The 17277-nt window shown below is 38.4% G+C and overlaps 1 protein-coding gene across 1 annotated transcript in view; it reads right to left on the bottom strand.

Annotated features, from left to right (window-relative positions):
- The window catches only part of Dcdc1 (doublecortin domain containing 1), a 361410-nt gene that overhangs the window by 296661 nt on the left and 47472 nt on the right, over positions 1–17277 (bottom strand).

The following is a 17277-nucleotide window of genomic DNA, read 5'->3' as shown; positions in this document are numbered from 1 at the left end:
GGATCAACATTGTAAAAATGGCTATCTTGCCAAAAGCAATCTACAGATTCAATGCAATCCCCATCAAAATTCCAACTCAATTCTTCAATGAATTAGAAAGAGTTGACTTTTTAAAGCAATTCACGGTGTCACGTTTTACAGAGGATGAGACCAATGACTTCAATAACCAAGTAACATTGTTACCCATTTCCACTTCAGATAAATTTATTATGTTAAAATGGTTAAAATCAGTTCAAATTAATTAAACTGGAACACCTAATCTATATGCTTAGTGTATCTCAGAGAGGCAGCTATTTTAAGGCAGATATTCAATCAGAGTTGGAAGAATAGTCTCCAGAGACTGAGGCAAAAATCCGTAAGAGGAGGAAGTTAAGGCAGAGATAAACCTGAGTGATTTATCAGCATAAGAACACTGGGAGAAGATGCCAAGGGAATAGAAGGTTCATAGAAAGACCTCTTCTAAGAGAGGGATGTAATCATGGCAGGACATAGACCAATGTGTAAGAAGGATAAACACAGAAGTCCAAAGGAGGAAGGAAAGTCCATCAGAGACAATGAAATAAAGTCTAAGCAGACAGAACAACGGAATTAGCAGCAAGCATGCCTTCTCTGTTCATTTTGATCTGGAATGAATGAGCAAACAAAATGTCTACAAGTGTTTGTGTATAAGGCACACTCTCACTTACTTTCTCCCAATACTCATGACATCGCTAGAAGTCAATCATCCAAATAGAGTACATACAAGTCTCTTCTGACGCTGTTAACACTCTCTCCTTCCCCTGCTTTCCTTGAGTGACTCAGAGCAGTGCCCCACTTCCCAAGAAAATAAGAAGCTAGCAGATCTTCTGACAGAGCTGCACGTATTGTCAGCCACTTACTACCAATATTTCTCAGTAACAGTCAAACAAACCTTCTTATTTGCATCCCAAAATAGGTACTGAAAGGATTCGATTGGTTTCATGGTGAACAGCATTTCTTGGGTTCTCGTTATGTCAGTTAGGGCCAGGCACTATTTCAAGATCTTTGTATATACTAATCTAATAATATAACTATAGATTGCTTCACTTAGTCAATAAAACCCCAAAACAGATTCAGTGTCTTATTCACTGTCACACAGTGAGGCCAACTGTGTGCCCCTGGGTTGCCTGGAATGTTCCATGTATAGTAGGCTGGCCTCCAATACACAAAAGGTCTGCCTAACCCTTCTTCTCAGGACCTGGAATTAAAGGCATGCAACACCATGCCCATCAAGAAATCCATTTTTAAAAAGGTAAAATTTGCTTGGTGGCATATGAGCTATTTCAGAAAACATTCATCATTTTCCATCTTGAGACAAAGGAGTTATTTTATGTATACATGACCCTCCTCCATGACTTGCAAGCATATTCAAATCCATCTTTGTTAATCAGATGAAACTTTGGAATCTGAACTAGAAGGTCCTTAAATGACCTGGCTTTGTTATGTCTCACCAAGTTCAAACTACTCTTACTACCACATAAAGGATATATCATATCTCTACTGACTAAATGAGTTTGATTCTTCTGTGTGATTACATCTCTAAAACTAATGTCTAGTATTCATATCCCTACTACCTGGACTTGTCTTAATTACTTCCTTCGCCCCCCCCCCCTTTACCTTGATTCTTTTAAACTACAAGGACTCAGGATTTAAGAATTAATTTTAATATGAAATGAGTGAAATAATCCTTCTGCAAAGAAGTTAATGAGATTAAGAGATAATTACTCACAGAAATGCCTTGATACTTTGTTCTTTAATCAGAAAAAAAATCTTTTCAAGATCATAAGGTCTCCTTGGCTGTCAATGGTACTGTTTTTTCCTGTCTTACTTTATGCTCCAGGAATTTATAATACAAATTCTATAGCTGCTAATAAAATACACAACTATCCATTGTAATTTACATACAAGCTTTAAATTTTAAGTATGATTAATTTTTGCATTTATTTTTGGTGGCCCTCCCCAGAGAAGAGCACACCAATAAGTATTATTGTCTAGTAACATTTTTAAAGTTCTACACTATAACTAAATCAATTAAGTTTTATAGTAACAAACAACTTTTATCCTCTGGATATAGCTATGAAAAGAAACAGTTGCAGTACACTGTATGAAGTTGTGTCTCCATCCTTCCTCACCTACCTTAGGCATTCTCTGATTGGCTTTAACAAAAATCTGGCCAAATAGCTAGGCAGGAAGTAGAAGGTGTGACTTCCTTTTAGCAAGAAAGGAACTCTGGGAAAAAGAAAGAGGAAGGTCTTTTGCCAGCAGACATGAGAGGATGCGAACTTGACTACAGACCTAGAAGGTAGAGCTAGCCATATGTCTTGTTGAGGCTAGGTGGTCAGGTTAACTTAGAGGAACTAGTTGAGCGTCTGCCCAGCTAAAGCCTAAGCTCTGATATGTTAAAAAGGTCTCTGTATGATCACTTGGGGAACTAGATGATTAAGTATTAACTGCTACTGTATTAATTTCCAGCATTAATTAATAATATAGGATATTAATAATTATATTACAACTAACTGTATATGAATTAAAGATTTCAGTTTGGACACTGAGGATATGGCTCAGTTGTAACAGTGCCTGTCACGCAAGCACAAAGAGCTGAGCTCAGATCAAAAGATGTGCTCAACCTCATGCATCTATAATGTAGCTCTGATGATCCAGAAATGTGGCGGTGGGGGAGGGGGGAACCCCTGAGGCTCCCTGACGAATCTGTCTAACCAAAGTGGAAAGTTTCAGACTCAGTGAAAGGCTTTACATCGAAAAATGAAGTGCATAGGGACCATAGAAAACACCACTAACCTACACATGCACACATCAACACATGTATGTACATACACTACCCACCACACCACACCCCAACACACCACACCCCAACACAGGCACACAGACATTTTCAAAGGTTTGTTTTTATTATTTTTCAGGTTCCAATGGAGAAGCACCATCAGATCACCCTGGAGCTTGGGTTATAGGCGTTGAAAGTAGTTCAGTATAGAGTGCGGGGACCTGAATTCTGGTTCTCTACAAGAGACATATGCTAAATTACCCACTGAGCTTTCTCTCCAATGCCCATAAATGTTTTAACTTAAATTTAAACCCTCAATATGGGAGATGTATATATCCTTACATATGTAAGTTTTAATCATCATAAGTATAATTTTAAAACTAAGAAAGTATTTTTTTAAGTGACCAAGGATTATCAAACTGAAATTTAACTGTGTGTAAAGAGATGCTGGAAAATATAAAATAAATGGCAAACAGAGAAAAATATACTACCATTCTATACCAAGGGTAATTTAAGCACAAATAAACCATGGAGAATGTTTACAATGGGCAAGCTGTGCAGAAAACGCACACTGCCAATAAACACAGATAAATATATTTCACAGATTAAGTCTTTCTAATTGTTCCTTTAAGACAGACACAAACAAACAAATGAAGTGAAGGGTAAAGGACAAAGGCACAACCACTCGTCTTTGGATGGAGTGTGCACAGGCACAGACTTACTGGGCTATTGAATTGCTAGGGAGAAGTGAAATGTAAAAGTTACTTGTTCTAATCATTTTAATTTGAGAAGTTCATACTCACCATTACCAGCAGAAGTGTGAAAATATTATGCGTTAGACTACTGACTGCAACAGTGCTTCCCATTAAAATGGAGATGGGTGATGCCCTGAATGTCCACTAGTGATTATACAGAGCCAAGATGTGAGCAACCTATACTCAATGAACAGAGACCCTTCTGATGCCATGGATTCCCAGGAAGAAAACTCCACCTCTCTTCCTCTCTTCTTCTCTTCCTCTCTTCCCTCTTCCATTATCCATCTCAGAAGCACTGGACACAGACATGCTCACTGGTGAGATGTGTAACATCTACGACTTTATAATTTATATAGTCTCTCTCTCTCTCTCTCTCTCTCTCTCTCTCTCTCTTGCTCTTCCCCTCTCTCCTCATCCTCTCTCCTCTCTCTCCTCTCTCCCCCCTCTTCCCCCTCTTCTCTCCTCTCCCTTCTCCCCTATGTCCTCTGTCCTCTCTCCTCTCTCCTCTCCTTCTCTTCCTACTGCTCTCTGGTTGGCATACTTCCCTTCTACAGAGATTCTCTGCTGTTTTCAAGGAAAGGCATGTAGTCCCTCAATCGCTTTATCTTAGCCTGATGGATATACTCCATAGAAGGAGCTCTTTTATCCTCATGTCAAAATCGTATCTCCAAATTTGTCCTTCTCAATAGTATATTTAACGCTACATTTTAAGTCCTCCATGCATCTTGAGGTGACTTACATATAAATGGTGAAACACATAATTAATTTTACCCTAAAGCCTATCACATCAAAGCACATTTAGTATTAGTATTTCCCTGTCTATGTCGTGACCTGGAAAGAGAAAATAGATAATATTTCAGCCTTTACTTGTCAAGCACAAAAGTATGTATGCTGGGGGGGGGTGTTTATATGCACATATGTGTGAAGATATAACATAGATAGGAATGAGTTTAGAAAATGCTTCTAATTGCATCAATAATATGGCATATGACCTTTTAGTCAAAAAGTAAAATATAAAAATACAACAAGAGACTTAGTGTTTTCCTAACAAGTACACTGAATCTCTGTTTTTTGCTTATAACAACATTTGTGGGTCCAGCTTTCATAAAGCAATTGCCACCACTGGAAAATCTAGATCATATACTTCAAAGAAGTATCAACATTATAAAATACAGAAATGATCATTCTCTAAAGTATGGCCACCTTAAAGAAACCTAACATACTGCATATTTGTCTTTTATTTTATAAAAATCAGTCACAAAATGAAGATGTCTAAAACAAAAAGATTATATAGAATGATTTTCTTTACTAATAAGAACATTGAGAGGCAGAGAAAACATTTCTAATATACACTGAAGCCCTTGCATAACTAAGATGCCAAGAAACAAGTGCAGTTCCTGTGCCTATTGGTATGACATACAAGGCAATGTCATCGTCGTCGTCATCGTCGTCGTCGTCATCATCATCCTCACTGCTAGCCTTCCCCTGGAAGCTTCTCTCTTTGGTACTATAACAACAAATATTTACTGGGGGAAAAACCTTGAATTTATGATGTTCCTAGCTTTGATTCCTGACTTCAGGGATCACAGGAATGAGCCACCACGCCAAGCATCTGTTTGTAGTTTTTAACTCACTTGCACCACAGAGATACTGTCCCAGGACTGCAGACCTGGACATATTGACTAGACAATGGGAATAGCTCCATAGTGTCCTGTGCCCACCCAGGGGGACTTCTGGTGCAGCCATAGAAGGAGACCTGGCTCACTATACCTGGTTAAGGATGATGGTGTTGTGATCAAAAGTAATGATATATATATATATATATATATATATATATATATATACATACACACACACACACATATATATATATATATATATATACATCATAAACACACACACACATATATATACACATATATATATGGAGTTTTATGAAACACCATCTTCAATATGGTAGAGCCACTGTGTCCTTGAACTTATATCAGCCATTATTACCTGAACAAGATTGGGCACATAAACATTGATTATGTATGAGAGAGGGGTTCGTGAGTGGCCATTCCTCCAGAACTTGATAATACTTAATGGTCGCTGGAGGAAAAAGAAAAGTTGTCTTCAGTGGTGTAGCCTCTATAAATAACCACTCCTCCATGTCGCTATGAACAGTGCTAGCAAGCCTGATCACTGAGGTAAGTCAGGAGGACTGACAGGCACAAACGCAGAGGAGAAGGGAGCAAAACAGAGTTATGCAGGATGAATATGATCAGAATACATGACGAGTATATTATATATGCTTCACAGAGATTTATATTTTAAATTGTGTCTGTGAACCAGTAAGTGCGGCACTGGCAGAACTACAGAAACTTTAGATTCCCTGGAGCTGGAGTTAGAGGAGGCTAAAATCACCTGATGAGGGTGCTGGCAACCAAACAGGTACCCTGCAAAGAGCAGAAATTGCTCTTAAGTACTGAACCATCTCTCATGGCCCAGAATACGTTATACACATATATGAAAATAATAAATCTTATTATATATAATTAATATATTCTAATAAAAAGAAAAGATGAAATAAAGAGCCTCAACCTACTAAGTATCGAAATCACTTCTAAAGTATTGTTAAACTAGACCCCTGCTTCTGCCCCAGATCTAAGTAAGAAGTGCTTCTTACTTAGAGCTTCTATGATCCCAGTGCTGTCAGACTTGGAAAGCACCCCCTTAATTAAAACCATAAGAAAGGTGTGATGAATTTGTGATGTCAAATAAATAATTGAAATGAAAGATGACTGAGTCAAAAATAGCACTTGTATTAGAAAAGCAAATAGAGAAAAGGTTTCCAAACTCCCTGTTGCATTGTCCACAATTCTGAGTGGGATAAGTCCTAAAATCAAAGACTCTGACACCAGGATATTACATGCTGGTATTTCATTTGACAAAACTGGGATTTGAACCCAGGGACTTCTACCACATTCATGCTAGGAAAGCACTCCTCCCCATGCTCATGGATTGACAGCATTAACATAGTAAAAATGGCTATCTTACTGACAGCAATCTACAGATTCAATGCAATCCCCATCAAAATTCCAATTCAATTCTTCATAGAGTCAGAAAGAGCAACTCTCAAATTCATTTGGAATAACCAAAATCCTAGGATAGCGAAAACTATTCTCAACAATAAAAGAACTTCTGGGGGAATCAGCATCACTGCCCTCAAGCTAAACTATAGAGCAATAGTGATTTAAAAACAAAAACAAAAACTGCATGGTATTGGTACAGAGAAAGGCAAGTAGGTCAATAGAATAGAATTGAAGACCCAGAAATGAACCCACACACCTATGGTCACTTGATCTTTGACAAAGAAGCTAAAACCATCCAGTGGACAAAAGACAGCATTTTCAACAAATGGTGCTGGCTCAACTGGCAGTTATCATGTAGAAGAATGAGAAATGATCCATTCTTATCTCCTTGTACAAAGCTCAACTTCAAGTGAATCAAGGACCTTCACATAAAGCCATATACACTAAATCTAATAGAAGAGAAAGCGGGGAAGAGCATCAAATACTTGGGCACAGGGAAAAACTTCCTGAATAGAACACCAATGGCTTATGCTTTAAGATCAACAATAGACAAATGGGACCTCATAAAATTGCAAAGCTTCTGTAAAGCAAAGGACACTGTCAATAGGACAAAATGGCAACCCAGACTGGGAAAAGATAGTTACCAACCCTACATCTGATAGAAAGCTAATATCCAAAATATACAAAGAATTCAAGAAGGTAGAGTCCAGAGAACCAAATAACCCTATTAAAATGTGGAGAACAGAGCTAAATAGAGAATTCTCAGCCAAGAAATCTCAAATGGCTGAGAAGCACTTAAAGAAATGTTCAACATCCTTAGTCATCAGGGAAATGGAAATCATTTCCATTTCACACCCATCAGAATGGCTAAGATCAAAAACGCAAGTGATGGCAGATGCTGGCGAGAATGTGGAAAAAGAACACTCCTCCATTGTTGGTGGGAGTGCAAGCTCGTAAAACCACTTTGGAAATCAGTCCAGCAGTTCCTGAGTAAATTGGACATACTTCTACATGAGGATCCAGCTATACCATTCCTGGGCATATACCCAAAAGATGCTCCAACATATAACAGGGACACATGCTCCACTATGTTCATAGCAGCCTTATTTATAATAGCCAGAAGCTGGAAACAACCCAGATGTCCCTCAACAGAAGAATGGATACAGAAAATATGGTACATATGCACAATGGAGTACTACACAGAGATTAAAAACAATGACTTCATGAAATTCGCAGGCAAATGGGTGGAGCTAGAAAACATCATCTTGAGTGAGATAACCCAGTCACAAAAGAACACACATGGTATGTACTCACGAATAAGTGAATATTAGCCCAAAAGCTCACAATGCCCATGACACAACCCACGGATCATATAGAGCATAGAAGGAAGGAAGACCAGGGTGTGGATGCTTCAGTCCTACATTGAGGGGAGAATAGAATGTGGGAAGTGAAGAGAGGGGGACCTGGGAGGGAGAGAGGAGGGAGGAAATAAGGGGGGGACAGTATCAGGAACTGGAGGAGATGTGAGAGAGGTACAGAGGGTCAGAAAATTGCACAAAAATATGTAGCAGGGGGGATGTGGAACTGGGGATAGTCTCTGGAGGGTCCCAGATACCACGGAAATGTGAGGCTCCCAGGGTCCGACGAAGATGACTTTAGCCGAAATGTGCAGAGAAGAGGGAGATGGTACCTGTGAAGACCACCTCCAGTAGATAGGCACGACCCCTGGTCGAGGGATGGGGCCACCCTCCCACCTCAAAGTTTTTAACCTAGAAATGTTCCTGTCCAAAGGAAGAACAGGGACAAAGAAATGGAACAGAAGGAGGGACCAACCGGAGACTGCCCTACCTGGAGATGCGTCATGTCAGCAAACACCAAACTCAGTACTGTTGCGGTGGTCAAGAGACAGGAGCTTGCTGAACAGGAAACTAGTGTGGCGGTTCCCTGGGAGGTCCGGCCAGCAACTGCCCAGTGCAGATATCGATGCTTGGAGCCAAACTTCAGACTGGGCTCAGGGAACCTGGTGGGGGAGCTGGCGAAAGGAATGGTGGAGCAGAGAGGGATTGCAACCCCACTGGAAAAACAACAGAGGTTGGCCTGACCACCCAGTTCTCCCAAAGTCTAAACCACCAACCAAGGAGTGTGCCTGGAGGAATCCATGGTTCCAGATACATATGTAACAGAGGATGGCCTTGCCTGACAACAATGGGAGGGGAGGCCCTTGGTCTCGGGGGAGGTTGGATGCCCCAGTGGAGTGGGATGCTGAGTGGTGGTGCGGGAGAGTATGGGTGGGTGGGGGAGCACCCTCATACAGGCAAAGGGGAGGGAGGAGGGCAGATGTGAAATGGGGTGGTGGTGGAGGAATAACCAGGAAGCAAGATATCATGGAATGAGGGGTTGTTGGAGGGGTAACCGGGAAGTGGGCTATCATTTGAGATGTAAATGAATGGAGCATTAAATGCTCTAGTTACAAAAGTAGAAAAGCCTAAAATTAGGAAACCAACTTGCACTATGAGAAGGCAGAGAAGCGATGAACATTTAAACCCTGCATAAGCAGAAGTAATATTAATAAAACATAAAATCAATAAGATGGTAATAAACAATAAATAAACAATACAGTAAACCAATTTTCTTTAAAAGTATCAATGGCCCTGATCAATTTTGAGCTACATCAATTTAGAAAAGCAGATGTTAGCAATTGCTAGTTTTAATAATTCAAAGGCAATATATACATACTTTAAGTGGATAGCAATAAAGAAAGTCACTAAAGATGTAAGGTCATTTATAGGATCCTCAGAGATACTTGAAGAACATAAAGATGTGTCTATTTGGCCACTAGAGAACGTATTGTGGCCATTGTGGTGTTCATTTACCCGATTTCTGTTTTGTTTTGTGTGTGAACACTAGAATGACTTATCTACTGTCTCAGTTACTTTTGTATGACTGAATCTATAATATCTAACAAACTACTTAAGAGCAGACTTATTTTTGTCTCAGGGTTTCAGCCATCATGGCAGGCAAGGCATTGTGAGCCTGTGCTGGAGGCTGTTCCCATTGTGGTAGACCAAGAAGCACAGAGTGTGCTGATACCTGTATCAGCCTTGCTGATGATGATTGGGCTTCATCTACAAACGGATGGGAGCAGATTCAGAAACCCACAGCCAAACTTTTTTTAACATTTTAACTTAGTTCAAATTTAAGACCATCTGAGGATGGTATCCTGGAGGGTGAAGGTTAATCATACCTAATTCAAAATTCTGAACATGAAGTATTCTAAACTCTAAAGCATCCTGAGAGCTGATGGACATCACAGGCAGAAAATTCCATTCCCAGGGGTTCACAGCAGGTAGGTGCACTACAAGTTCTGTATAAAACTTCCTAGCACATGACTTCATTTAGTGATTCAACTTGAACCCCACTCACATCCTGTTGTCTATATACATATATTAAAATATCCAAAAATGTCTGAGAGCCAATCAGTTTTAGTCCCAGATATCTCAGAAAATGGAATCTCACCCTGTCACTCACCTACAGCGTGCCAATCATAAGCTTTCTGATCACAACTGTGTCTTTTAATTGTGACATGATTCTCTGGAATTTCAACATTTATTTTCCAGTAACATATATTAAATGTTAATAAGTTAATTTTTGCTATGTCTTCTCTCCATAAATGATTATGTTTTAGAAAATTAGATTAAATGATTTTTATACTCATTTTTGTCATACATATATATCAAGGAATCAATTATATTATTTGAAAATCAGGTATTTGTTGTAAGATGAGTGTTCTATTTTTGGTTTCTTTTGCTGTGATAAAATATCCTGACCAGAAGCAACTTGGAAGAGAAAGGGATCTATTTGGCTTACACATCCCAATATAGTCCATCATCAAGGGAAGCCTCGGTAGAAACAAAAGATAAGGCCCTGCAGACAGAAACTGAAGCAGAGACCACAGAGGTGCAATGTTTGTTGGCTTTCTCCTTCTGGCTTCCTTAGCTGGTTTTCTCATACCACCCAGGCCTACATGTCTAGGGGTGGCACTGAGTACAAGGCTGAGCCTTCCTACATTAATTTACAATGAATGAAATGCCTTGCAGATGCAGCGACAAGCCAATCCAGTGGAGGCAATTCCTCAAGGTTTCCTCTTCCCAACTGACTCTGTATTGAATCAAGTTGATGGCTGAAGCTGTAACAAGGGGTGTTTACTAATTATAGTGAGAGGAAAGCATCCTTTTCTGAATAAACTGAGGAAAATCAATGATTTGAAAACGGTTCCCATTTAATATCCGCCTTATATAGCCAAGCATGGTGGTTCTTGCCTATAATTCCAGCACACAAGGATAGAGGCAGGAAAATCAAGAGTTCAAGGTCAAGCGGCTGTATGGAGACTTGGGGGCCAATATGGACTGTGTGAGACCCTGTCTCATAGAACGATTACAAGAAAGAAGACTTTCTCTTTAATAACGTGTCGGACTTTTCGATGATCAATGATATTAACAATCACCTACAGCATAGATCCATATAATTAAGTAGCCACAGGAACTACCAGACAATTGTCAAAAGAGATGGTTTTTCTTCTACTAAGAATATGCCTTCAATACTATTTTAGTCCTTCAGGAGAACAAGAACAACAGCAACAAAAAAGGCCAGCATTCATATTCTTGTCCATTCACACAAGGCTCTCGGAGAGCATTATTACTTTTGGGAGGAGGGGCAGAAGACAGGGGGCCCAGGATGTTGACGGAACAGATAGGATGTCAGGTGAAGATGGAATGCTGTGCCCTCTCTAACCAGCTGAAGACTTGGCATGATTGTTTTCTTACAAATAATACCCGTGTGTGTTGAAACTGTTCAGGGAAGCTATCAAGCACAGTCTTTCACTTTGCCGCTGTAACTCTGTAAAATTTGTCCTCATTTCTGAAGCGTCGAGGGCAATAATACCTGCATGTGGCTGAGATAGTCAAAGAAAACTTCTCAGGGGTTTGCTCTACTACAACAGTCTCGACTCATTCTGGAGGCTACAGAACAAAATATTTTCTACTCAGTATGACTATAAATTTCAAAATAGGATATATATGTCTAACAGAATTGTCACACGTTAAATAAAGAGAAAATACAGCGTAATATTTGAGGATAACACTTTGATCAGTAAATGAAAACAATAGTATCCTCATTTCTGGTTTCTCCATTGTAGAACTTACACATAGGTATATGAAAGTACAAAACATGAAGGAACATGTTTCCAATGCACTGCTCATATGCTAATGCCAAATTAGTCTACCAGAGAACTCTGAAGGCCTCGTTCATGTGTGTGTGTGTGTGTGTGTGTGTGTGTGTGTGTGTGTGTGTATTACTTATACAAATATAATAAATGGAAGAAGTAAGATTCTCCCCAGTTGGATTTCTTATTGAATTAATCCACATATGCACAAAGTTACTGTACTTAGATTACACATAGAACTCTTAAAAACAGATTTTAATAAACTTCCCAGTGAAGCAGTCACAACTTCAGCTGGAAAAATGGTTCAGTAATGCTTCACTTACAACCAACATCCATATCCACTCTTTCAAAATGTGCTAGCAATGAAATAATCTACCCCTGAGAAGTTTTCTTTGACTATCTCAGCCACATGCAGGTATTATTGCCCTCGACGCTTCAGAAATGAGGATAAATTTTATGGAGTTACAGTGGCAAAGTGAAAGACTGTGCTTGATAGCTTCCCTGAACAGTTTCAACACACACGGGTATTATTTGTAAGAAAACAATCATGCCAGGATTAATCAGTCAGGAAAAATAAAGTGGTAAGTTTTGTTATAACTTGAAAAATAAAGATAGTCTTAGCCAATCCCCAGGAGCCACCCATACTTCATCAAAGAATCCATAATTAATTACTGAGGCAGGGAAGTCTGTGTTCTTTGCATGAGTCTCATAGTTTTTAGATTAAATAATTTGCAGTGCTACTTTAAGGTAAGCTGGCTTTGTAAACTTGAATGAGTGCTTCATATTAACAAAGACAATATTTTCCATTGAGAAGCACCCAACCGAGATGCTATTAGACCTCTCTGTTTTTGTATAACTGGATTGTCATTTTTTTTTAAATTCTCTTTTTTGCCCCAAAGTGATTTTTTTTAATGAAGAATTTTCATGGTAAAAAAAAAGTCCAATTTGGAGCCAGGGATAGATCTTTGACATTTGGTCACATAATTCTAAGAGGATTAGAGAAAAGTACAGATGGAAGATTTGTCATCTGACCTAACTGCTTTATGACACGTCAAATGAGACGTTCTGTGGCAATAAATGTGTCCCAGATAAATGAGAGAAAATAGACAGTGTTTCAGGATCACATTGTGTTCTGTTCCTCGACCACCCCCCACCCCGAGAGCTATGATAATTACCTATGCACAAACTCTAGATGGCAACATTGCACTTACTGTACTTCCACAAAAGTGTCCCAGTCAGTCCCCACATACCCTCGTTATCAACATTTTATGTGCCGTGGATCTATAGCCTCTTATTATAAGTGTAATGAAGCAGAAGTTATTGAAGCCTTTATTGATTGCTCAGATCACAAGTTTACTGCCATACTGAATTGGCACCTTACTCGCTGAAGCAAACTGCTGACACCTTTTTTAAAAAGTGACAACTACATCTATTTCATGACCAGAAATCCATTTTCATCTCTATCAAGACAAGAATGCAATTTTCACTTCATTTAACTGATGTTAGGCCTGCTCAAAGCATGACACTTAGAAAAAGACACAAGTTTAAGGTTCTTAAAGTACTTCAAGTAAGTAGGATGCAGCTTGGTTTCAGGGGGAATCAACAGCCAGTATGCACTGTGAACAATCTAATATGCTAAAAGAGATCCCTATCAGAACTTTAAAGCAGTTTTACACTTTCAAAACGACTCCACTCTTCCACTCTGTTCTCGTAATTGCAAAGGCAACACATTTATGGGTTAGAAACTACCCTAGAGATGTCAAAGGATGTTAAGAAGGTTGCTGATAAGCCAAACATTTTAAGTTTCATCCCCAAAAGGCTAACTCAAGAAAAGACTCCACTTCCTTTGCTGTGTCTGGTACATACAGCATGAAGAGCCAAATGAAATGCTTGGTCTCTTAGCAGTAGTAAAGCTAACAGATGCTTTCAACTGACCTAAAACATAGGACCTAAAATGCTTTCAAACATTCTTATGAAAATAAAATATTAAATTCTTTTCTCTTTTTATAATGAACAAATTTCTGCCAGCACGAAAGCAATTCAAAGATATTTTGAGTCGAATCATTTCTGATAAGAATAATAATATTGTTATATTTAATATCTAATTATGAAACATATTGAAAGTATGGGTAAAGTCATTTGATTTTAGCTCATAAATTTTTTAAATCTAAAAGATTGTGGAAATCTTAATTTAGATATTAACAAAATATGTTTCAGTTTTGAACTGTGAAACCTGTGCATACTGATATTATCTGATTTTTTTTTTCTTAAATAGTATGGCCGTAAAGCAAACCCACAATATAGTTGCAATTTAAACAGTGAAATATGAGTTTTTAAATAGAAATTCAGTGTTTGGATTTCTCAACCCAATGTATCGAATATTAAGCTTAAAAAATGTGTGTAAATACACTGACAAAGGTTACTTTGCTTAAATTGGTTTCTTTAAAAAAAACAACCTACCAAAAAACTACATACAAAAATATTTAAATTGCCCAGACCAAAATCATGTAGCTCTCAACTTGACTAGGTAATGAGCTGATATAAATAAACCAAGCACTCATTTTCCAAATCAAACTAAAGAAATAAAGTGTTTTGTGCACTTTCAGACATAAAAACAAACTGCTGATGTTTTTCAGCTGTTCAGGTGAAGTTTAGGAATAGCTTCTAGTGCCTAAGATATGTTTGAGAATTTTCATTATTATTATCATTCATTCTGTTTTACATAAGCTAAAATTTAACTACAAGTTGATCATTCTTTTCCAAAGTGCTATAATGTAGGAGGAGGAATGAGAGTCCCACTGTATCTCAAAGTTACAGAGTAAAACAGAAGCCGACAGGCCAGGGTGAAGGCAGCCAGTGGGGGTGGTGCAGCCGATTCTTGGCTTCCTGTCTGACACTCATGCGTGACTGTAGAAGCTCTAACAACTGAGATGGGTCGTTAACAGTTTTAAATGATTAAAAATGAGAGTTTATGAGCCTTTTCAAAACCGATGTTTTTAATAAAAGATAAATTGCTATACATTAATTATGTAAAAATCTCTAGGAACTTTGTTAGTTTTAGGAGCAGAAAAATCAAAGAAGTGTCTAAATCGGGACGAGCGGCTTCCAGTGATGAAGTTCCCCTCAAATCATGCTTGTACCTCACACTGCCGATCAGCTCTCCCAAGCCCTAATTACTGTAACTGCCTGGCGCCCTTCCACGGAGTTTTTTTTTTTTTTCTTTTTTTCTTTCTTTCATTTTTTACAGTATTTCTGAACAGACTGACATATTTTGTTTACTGACAGCAACTAAAGCTCTGTGTAGGATCATAAATAAAGAAGATCGTGTTTAAAAATCACTAATATCATTTTAAGAGGTACTGCAGCCTTGTGTTTTGGCCTCTGTTTGGCTGTGTTAGCCATGAATGACAGCTTCCCTGCTTGAAGCACACAGAAAGCACAGCCTTGCTCATTCACTGACAGGACTGTGGCCTTTTCACACGTTCCTTCCACAGCAGTGTTTGTCCCCAAACACTGGAACTCGACACAATGGCATTCCTACTCCAACACCCCCACCAACAGCACCAGTACATAACAAGAATGCTAATGAGCTGAAGCTGGCCCTCAGGAAAGTGTTAACTACATTTCATAGAAAAGTGGTTATGCTGTTCCAGAGATTACCAATTAAACAGATTTCTGCTTAGCTCTCAGCAATTTCCAAGATGTTTCCACTCTTGACAAAATACACGTGATAAATGTAAGACTAAGCGACTTTAAGCTGCCCTAAATATAATATCTCATTTGAACACTCACAAAGCAGTATATATTTAAGATCACTGTAAGATCATTTAAGTAATGTGCTCAAATCAGCCCCATGCTGTAATAGCCAAGCTAAAATTTAAAATGAAAAAAAAAATTACTAGGGTCATAAATACAAAACCAGTAGCCCTGACTTTTCCTTTAAAGTTACAATGTAACGATTTGTTTAAGAGACCTTCCTTTGGGCTTCTAGAATTTTTAAACCCATTATAGTTTGACAGACAACAAAACAATATGGTTTTCCTATGGGATGTCAAAAGTAGACTAAACGGAACTGATGTCAAGGTGATCCCGTCCTACAATTTTATAACCTTAAGAATTGTTAACGAAACAAGAGCCGCCCCTCGTCCACGTTTCACCTGTCTGGTGATTCCTGAACAGGGTGAGACAGAAAACTAAACAGAACCAGCTTTCTGGAAGGCCGAGTGAAGTAGTGCAGTTCAGTGAATGCTCATTAATGCCGAGGGGGACACTCATAAGATAAAGATGTGGCCAGGCTTGCCAATGGCCAGAGGTGGCATTCTAACAGTGCCACTGCAGTGAGTTTTAAAAACAACAAAGCCATGGAAAGAGGACCCAAAGTGCATATAATTAAACATGCGTGACTAAAGAAAATAGAACTTTTTGCAAATTTATGGCATTCCTCCTTACTTTCGTCCCTGTACTTTAGCGTACCTATAGCGCAATGAAGCTCACCATTGTTACAATGCAGTAACACATAGAGGTAGGGGAAAGTAGCAGAGAAACTAGATGATTAAGGATTCTTAAACTTAGCATAATATTGAAATGCTTATAGAGTAGTAAGACGGACAACTTGCAACTAACTAAAAATGTAAAGTTTTGCTCATATTTACATCTAAGATTTAATAAATTATATTTGTCAGCATTTTGAGTAATGACCTCTTTAAATTAAAGCAGCAATTCTCAAGGCATTTTTGCCACAGTGAACTGAACTCCTGAATCTAGCATTTGTTTAGAGTGGCAGAAATAAAAGGCGTTGGCCCTTATTGTCCAGATATCTTCTGTCTCACCAATCCTCACTTTTAATAAAACTTAGAAAGTGCTTATCTCCAGATTTTATTTAAACAGTGCTTTTCTTGAAATTACAAAAAGGCCATATGCTATTTTTTAACATTGAAAATAACTTAAAACCCTTCACTTAGTGAAACACAACTACAAATAAATTTAATTCAGAAAGGCATCATTTATTTTATGAAATCATTATATATTGAATATTAATATTTAAATATTAAACAATTAAAAGAACAAAATGTTTCTTACACTGGTTTTTGTATATGCTGGCCTAGTAGAACATTGAAACAGTCTGGATTTTTAATCAAATTGTCTATAGTAGTTATTAATCCTCTCTGAATCACTGTAGCTCATTAAAAAGCAAACTAAGTACACTTTCCCTTTAAAAAAAAAAAAAAAGTCTAAGACATCCCTGGAAATTCTGAGAGCTTTGATGAACTTTCTTCTACCCATTGTGCGTTGCAGTTCTCCGAGTGGACAGCAGGAGGTGCTGTGTGAACACCGAGCCTGTCATCTGGAGCCCAGCTCCCTCCAGTTTTCTGTGTGCAGTGAATAGTGAGATGCTTTCAAAATATTCATTTATCAGCGGCCGGTGGC

This window comes from Mus caroli, chromosome 2, assembly GCF_900094665.2.
Source record: "Mus caroli chromosome 2, CAROLI_EIJ_v1.1, whole genome shotgun sequence".
Taxonomy (NCBI): domain Eukaryota; kingdom Metazoa; phylum Chordata; class Mammalia; order Rodentia; family Muridae; genus Mus; species Mus caroli.
This window is presented reverse-complemented; position numbering and strand designations above follow the sequence as displayed.